Source organism: Musca vetustissima, unplaced genomic scaffold (assembly GCF_032173495.1).
Source record: "Musca vetustissima isolate MV318-11 ecotype Yass unplaced genomic scaffold, APGP_CSIRO_Mvet_v1 utg111662, whole genome shotgun sequence".
Lineage (NCBI taxonomy): Eukaryota > Metazoa > Arthropoda > Insecta > Diptera > Muscidae > Musca > Musca vetustissima.
The window spans coordinates 146,073-153,875 of record NW_026874480.1 but is presented as its reverse complement, the minus strand read 5'-3'; the positions used below and the strand labels follow the sequence as shown (position 1 = coordinate 153,875).

The 7,803-nt window shown below is 34.5% G+C and overlaps 2 non-coding genes across 2 annotated transcripts; both read right to left on the bottom strand.

The window, feature by feature from the left end:
- Positions 1 to 3,716: 3,716 nt before the first annotated feature.
- Positions 3,717 to 3,788, bottom strand: Trnae-cuc (transfer RNA glutamic acid (anticodon CUC)). The gene has a single exon. It is a non-coding gene; the product is annotated as a tRNA-Glu (tRNA).
- Positions 3,789 to 5,731: 1,943 nt separating this feature from the next.
- Positions 5,732 to 5,803, bottom strand: Trnad-guc (transfer RNA aspartic acid (anticodon GUC)). The gene has a single exon. It is a non-coding gene; the product is annotated as a tRNA-Asp (tRNA).
- Between the last annotated feature and the right edge of the window lie 2,000 nt (positions 5,804 to 7,803).

The following is a 7,803-nucleotide window of genomic DNA, read 5'->3' as shown; positions in this document are numbered from 1 at the left end:
AACCAATTTTCACGAAACGTAGCACACATCATTATAGGCCACATTCATTACGCTGTGCCAAAATTCGTGAAAATCAAAATATTTCAAGGGACTTTAGTGGACTATTTACCTTAAATCGGGCGAAACTATATATGGGAGCTATATCTAAATCTGAACCGATTTTCACGAAAATTAGCACACGTCATTCTAGACTTAATTTAATATGCTATGCCGAAATTCGTGCAAATCAAATGATTTTCAGGGACTTTGGTGCACCGTTTACGTAAAATCGGGCGAAACTATATATGGGAGCTATATCTAAATCTGAACCGATTTTCACGATACTTAGCACACATCATTGTAGACTTTATTCAGTACGTTATGCCAAATTTCGTGCAAATCGAAAGATATATAGGGACTTTGGTGCACCATTTATCTTAAATCGGGCGAAACTATGGGAACTATATCTAAATCTGAACCGATTTTCACGAAACTTAGCACATGTTATTCTATACTTAATTCAATATGCTGTGCCAAAATTCGTGCAAATCAAATGATTTTCAGGGACTTTGGTGCACCATTTACTTAAATCATTGTAGACTTTATTCAGTACCTTATGCCAAATTTCGTGCAAATCGAAAGATATATAGGGACTTTGGTGCACCATTTACCTAAAATCGGACGAAACTATATATGGGAGCTATATCTAAATCTGAACCGATTTTCACGAAACATAGCACACGTCATTCTAGACCTAATTCAGTAGGCTATACCAAATCTCGTGCAAATCGAAAGATGTATAGGGACTTTGGTACCCCATTTACCTTAAATCGGACGAAAATATATATGGGAGCTATATCTAAATCTGAACCGATTTTTCCCAATTTCAATATGGTTCGTCCTTGGGCAAAATAAATGAGCTCTGCCAAATTTCATCCAATTCGGATCATAAATGCGACCTGTACTTTGTTTACAATTTAACATGGACAGACGGACATGCATAAATCGACTCAGAAAGATATTCTATGCATATTCTTAACAGGAAACATGGGTCTATCTCGATTATGTTTGCCTGTTACAAACATATGCACAAAGACAAGACCCTGTACCACAGTGTGGTGAAGGGTATAATTATAAATATAGGGCGATCTTTGGTTATTCAGATGGTTCTATGTATCTTCAAAGTGACTATATTTTAAAGTTGCGAAGTGACTGTAATTTGGTATTCTGTAACATTGGTGGATAAATAAATTATTCACAGAAAATATTTCTACATTAGTCCCATAAAATGTTCAAGCGTCATTTCGGGTCTAGTATAATTTTTCAAGGCGAGTGTTTGTAATTTATTTTCCTCCTGACAATAATTTGTCATGACATATCCCACATATAAAAATCCCGATCGACTTTTTATGCCCATCTCATATTAGAATTTCCATTTTAAGTAATTAATTAGGTTTGCTCTATGTACCATTAAAGCAATCGAATACAAAATGTGACCTTTGAGCGGCTTAATATAACATCGAATGAAACAAAACGAAAGCTATATCAATATCTGGACCCGATTCCTCCCAAATTTTTGCAGTTCTGTTTTTATGCGCTCTATAACGATCTATATACGTGATTTTTGTCTTCAAAAACCTGTCATGGGGTCCATAGTGTTATGGTTCAAAAAATTCGAATGTTTCAATTTATTTTATATTTTATTTATTGACCTGTCTGAAAATTAGGAAATGAGAATATGGAATTTATTTATAAATTATATTAATTTTGATTCTTCAGCGTGGTGATATATACTTATTTATTATATAGTGACGTTATATTTTAAAAATTGTATTCATAGAAAAATGGCCAACTATTTTAACATTCCGACGCACATACGATAAACACATTATAAAGCCCAAAGATTTTAACCCCTAATAATTGACAATTTAGTATGGTTTCCTGTGAATTTTTTAAAAAATTGCATTACTCAGAAAAAAGGAAAACTTTTGAAAATTGGTCCACAGACAATTTGTCTTTTGGCTTTAAGCCCTAGAGGCTTTTAAGCTTTTAGAAATAAAACAAGAACAAATGCGATAACTTAATTTTATTATTTCACAAAAAAGGAAAGTAGCAGCCCTTGAAATATTTTACGACTAACTGGCTTTTTATTATTAAACCGACCAAGGAAAGTAAATAAATGTTATTTAAGATATTTATCATGAAAACCCCAGCCAGCCATCACAGGTTTTGATGCTTATTGGGGGTTGATTTTCGAATTTGGGGGATTTTCTAATTATGGACCGGACAAATAGCATTTGAAACAAACTTGAGCGAAAAACAAAGCAACAAATAGAAGCTTTTCGGTGTTGTTATTATTGTTGTTGTTGTGTTATCATCATCATTCACTGCAAATTTTGTGGTTTTTCGTATGGTGGTTTAACGCCGTACAATTTTGTACAATATGTATGTCTTTTCATCTGTCTGCCTTATAGTGTTTTATAGTGCATTCGGCATTTTCATGCCATTCATAATCAACGCAGCGCAACCACCCATCTAGCAACACCCCAAAACAAGGCAATCAAACTTTGTTTTGACTCCCCCTCTCATTCATAGCTTTACGGTAAGCTTCACTGACGAAGTAGTCCCCAAGGATATGTGAATGCGGTCTACCGCCAAATATACACACCGGTCAGACAAACATTACGTTCGTATACCTTCGGTGGTGTCTGTGTTTATATTTTTAGAGTGTACTACCATTCCGTAATTATCCCTTCTTGACTTCCTTCTTTGGCGACATGGGATGGAGGCTGGAGTTTTACTGGTTATTGTGTGTGTGAATGAATAATGAGATGTAGCCACAGTGTTCGGAAGGAAGGAAAAAAAGTAGTGAAAATAATTAGAAATGGATTTCAATTGTCGGTTAATATTTAGGGGATGAAATGGACCAAATACTTAATTTTTGTCGGTTTTTCTGGTCGCTCCAAAAATCTCGAATTTTTACATGGAGAAGGGGATTAGGCGAAAGAATAAGCATGCCTATTTTGATAAAGATCGGCCAATATTTAGCGGTTCAAATGGACCCTTTCTTTTGTGTGAAATATGACAAAATTTGTATGCTATAGCGTATAATTTACTCCTAAAGGACATAGAGCCGAGAAGTTGATATTATATCCAAAAGGAGTTGTTGAACTTTAAATGACACCAATTATATTGTCGCATGTACTCGGATGCGAGAGTTACACTTACACACTTACATATTCAGATATTATTTAGTAACCCATTACCCTACTAGAGGGCGGAAATGTAGCGCGGATAGCAAGCTATTCCATGCGTTCATAACACTGTGCAGCAACACTGCCTGTCTAAGTTCTCCCCCTTTATGCTGGCTGACTAGCTGAATGAATGAAGGCGAAAATGGAAAATCTCATTAATCTGAATTATTTAACATTAAATGGTTTTATTGTTGTTTGCTGTTTGTTTTTCATTTTCATTTCTTCTTAAAGAACAAATTTCATTTGACTATGGCATGATAGTGTCTTAGAAAACTTAACCACAGGTTTTATTAAAAGCAAACAAGGCGAAGAGGGCAACAATATATAATCTCACAGCGAAAAGTTAGTTTAACAACAAACATAAAACTTTTATTTTTTAAATTAGTTCCAAAACAAAGAAATTGAATTAAATTTCTTTCTATTATTATTTATAATGAGACAAAAGAAACAAAATATAAATTATAAAAAATAAAAAAATGGTACTTCCCGTACCGGGAATCGAACCCGGGCCTTCCGGGTGAGAGCCGGATATCCTAACCACTAGACAATACGGGATTGTTGTGAACTCGTTGCTCATTGTAACTTTTCTACCACATGTGTTGAGTTTCATTTCGTGTACTAAACGACTCGAATGAACAAACTCACCACCGTAATGTGTGTGTGTTTATTCGTTTTTTAATCGAACAGTTGAATATTCTACAGACCGGTTTGTTTGTGGCAGCGCTAAAAATAGCAGCCCTCAAAAGAAAGAACACAAGCATATGAATACAAATGAGGGCAATGCTTCTTCCACTTATATTGCTTAAATAATGCGGTTTGTGTTTGGTTGGTTTTTTATTCGACAACGTATAGGGATTCCAATAATTGATCTCCATATATTCGAAGCAAGTAATATTGACAATTAAAATCCATGCACAAATGATGTTGCACAAGTGATGCTGTAACCATCCCATTTTTTTAATGACTGCTTCTAAAAAATAATTCTAGAATTAATAATTTGATATAAATTTCTAAATTTTCACTATCTGTAGTGTACAAAGTACTAGTGGATTGTTTTATAATACTTTAAACACGTGGGTATACCTTAAATCGGGAGGTACGGTTATATGTGTCCTATATCAAAACGTAGACCCAGAGGCTTCATTTTCCATGCTATTAATTGTTATACCCAACACAACTATCTTGTCAGGGTATTATAGCTTTGTGCAGCTCCAAGAGTTTGTAACGCCGCGAAATATTAGTTTAAGACCCACCTTTAAGAATATATAGTCATATCTCGACTAGCTGAGTCGATCTTGACATGTGTGTCCGTCCGTCTGTCCATTATAATTTGTAAACACGATACAGACCACATTTATGGACCAATCTTCACGAAATTTTGCATGTAGGATGGGTTCTGGCCAATAACGACCCTTCTATATTTTTATTATTATTATTATTTTTTTTTTTTTTTGAAAAGGTCGTTTAATATTTAGGGTATGAAATAGACCAACAACTTTATTTTTGTCTGATTTTCTGGTAGCTCCAGAGGCCGCAATTATGGCCCAAAAATCGCGCAGGAGATCGGGCCAAAAAATAAGCATTCGTTTTAATAAAGATCGGTCAATATTTAACGAGTCAAATGGACCCTGAATTGTGTGTGAAAAAAATACAAAATTTGTATTCTATAGCGTTTATATTTACCCATGAAGAACATAGACCCGAGAAGTTGATAATATATCCAAGAGGAATGGTTGATGGTACTCGGATGTAAGAGATACACTTAAATATTTATAGGTGCTTAGGTATTAATATATTATTTAGTAACCCATTACCACATTAGAGGGCGAAAATAAAGGGCTGATCGTTTTGAAATTTTCCATGAGGTTCCACACATCATTCTAGAACAAATTCAGTACGATGTACCAAATTTCGTTCAAATCGAAAGATATATAGGGACTTTTACATTAAATCGGACGAATATATATATGGGAGCTATATCTAAATCTGGACCGATTTTCAGGAAACTTGACACACATCAGTCTAGACCCAATTCATTACGCTATGCCAAATTTCGTGCAAATTGAAAGATATATAGGGACTTTGGTACACCATTTACATTAAATCGGACGAAAATATATATGGGAGCTATATCTAAATCTGAACCGATTTTTCTCAATTTCTATAGGGTCCTTGGGCCAAACAAGTGACCTATGCCAAATTTCATCCAATTAGGATCATAAATGCGACCTGTACTTTGTTTACAATTTAACATGGACAAACGAACGGACGGACCGACGGACATGAGTAAATCGACTAAATGCATTTACCCAGTTTATCCACGGTCCATCTCAGGCTAATACAAGATTTTTATATGCAATATATTCGAACTTATTACTAATTAATTCGTTGAGGTTGTAGGAGACGTATGGAAATTGATTCAATTTTACGCAGCAATATTAATTAGGAATTAAAAAAATTAAAAGAAACATTTTAAAAATAAAAAAAACAATTTTGTCCTCCCCGACGGGGAATTGAACCCCGGTCTCCCGCGTGACAGGCGGGGATACTAACCACTATACTATCGAGGATTGATATCCGTTTCTGGTCAGAACACAAACACAAATTTGGACATTATCAGCAACACTAAAAACATCATATTTGAATGATCAGAATCGAACCAATATGGACAGACAGAAAATATTTGTAGGAAAATATCATGGCCCTACCGACTTTTATTGGTAAATATCAAATCTCCAAGAACCTGGTTCCTGGAGATTAAGAAACATTTTTGCAAAACTATTTCGATGTACATACTATGTAGGCCCTGTAAATTTTCGTTGTTTTGAAGGCTTAAGCAGCATTTTTCGTACATAATTTGACATTCCGGGTTCTTGGAGAACATAAAACATCACTGTAGAAAATGTTCCATATGTTAGGTTGGGGAAATGATATCCATTTTTTTCAGACAGATGGCTGTACTGTTAGATTTCTAGTAAATTATCGATGAAACAATTTCAGATTTATACTCGTTGGAAGGTTGACATTTCGCAGTAAAAAAAATTATTTTGCTGTTTTTGTTTGGTGCATTCAGTTGTGAGAGAAAGAAAAAATTCGGAATTTTTGATGTTGAAGAACAGGTAGGCCGGCCGTCGAAAATGTCGATAAAATCTGAGAAATGATCGAAAAATGACAACAAGTCATGCATATTTGGTTCTATAGTTTACATATAAAAATAATGGATTTCGTTTTCTCTGACCTAATATATGGGAGCTATATCTAAATCTGAACCGATTTCAAAGAAAATTTACTCATGCCATTCTAGATCCAATTCAGTACGATATGCAAAACTTTGTCTCAATCTATATTCGATTGAGACAAAGTTTTGCATAGCGTTTAGTGCACCATTTACATAAAATCGGAAATCTTTTTCCCTGACCTAATACATGAGAGCTATATATTAGGTCAGGACCGCTTTTCACGAAACTTAGCTTTCATCATTCTCCAGTACGCTATGCCAAATTTCGTGCAAATCGAAATATATAAAGGGACTTTGGCGCAACATTTAAATAAAATCGAACGAAAATATATATGGAAGCTATATCGAAATCTGAACCGATTTTCACGAAACTTAGCTTTCATCATTCTCGACTCAATTCAGTACGCTATGCCAAATTTCGTGTAAATCGAAAGATATAACGGGACTTTGGTGGAACATTTACATAAAATCGAACGAAAATATATATGAGAGCTATATCTAAATCTGAACCGATTTTTACTTAACTTAGCACTCACCATTCTAGACTAAATTCATTACGATCTATACTTTGATTACATGCATAAATCGACTCAGAAAGTGATTTTATGCATATTCCTAAAAGAAACCACGTGTCTATCCCGTTTCCTTTGACTGTTACAAACATATGCACAAAGACAATGCCCTGCACCAAAGTGTGGTGAAGGGTATAAAAAGGTCTAAGGTCCCGCTGTAGTTTTGCCATCCGAATTATCCGTGTTGGACCTAGTTTCTATGTGAAATTCCCGTCCCACTTTTGATATTTTGATAGTATTAGGCGTATTTGTAGACGTAATTTTATAGGGTATTTTCCGGAAGCTGACATAAATCTAAGAGGAAAATTATCAATGTAGCCCTATAAAAGGTCCCGCCCCAGCTCGGTCATTTTTACTTGTTATTTATTAGATTACTATTTGTGGATATCTATTAATATATTCGAATAACTCCCTCATTTATTGAACAATCACGAAATTATGATAACAAGGATTTACGCACACATAATTAATATTCATTAATCGGCAAGAGTCACATACTATGCTTACTCATTAATACTATGTAAATCCTGCCGACCTCAAGATGTTTGTTATCCGCTGCCACAAATTGGTCCCACGACAGGATATAAACAAAATTAATAAGAAGAACTCTTTTCGAAAATTAATGGTACTTTTTTCGAACTTTAAAGCCACCAAATAAATGTTAGTAGGCTATAAAGTTATTAGTGTCATGTTTTGTGGTCGGATTGTGTTCGGAATTAAGACATGTTTTCTTCGTTTACAAGAAACAGAATAACATCTA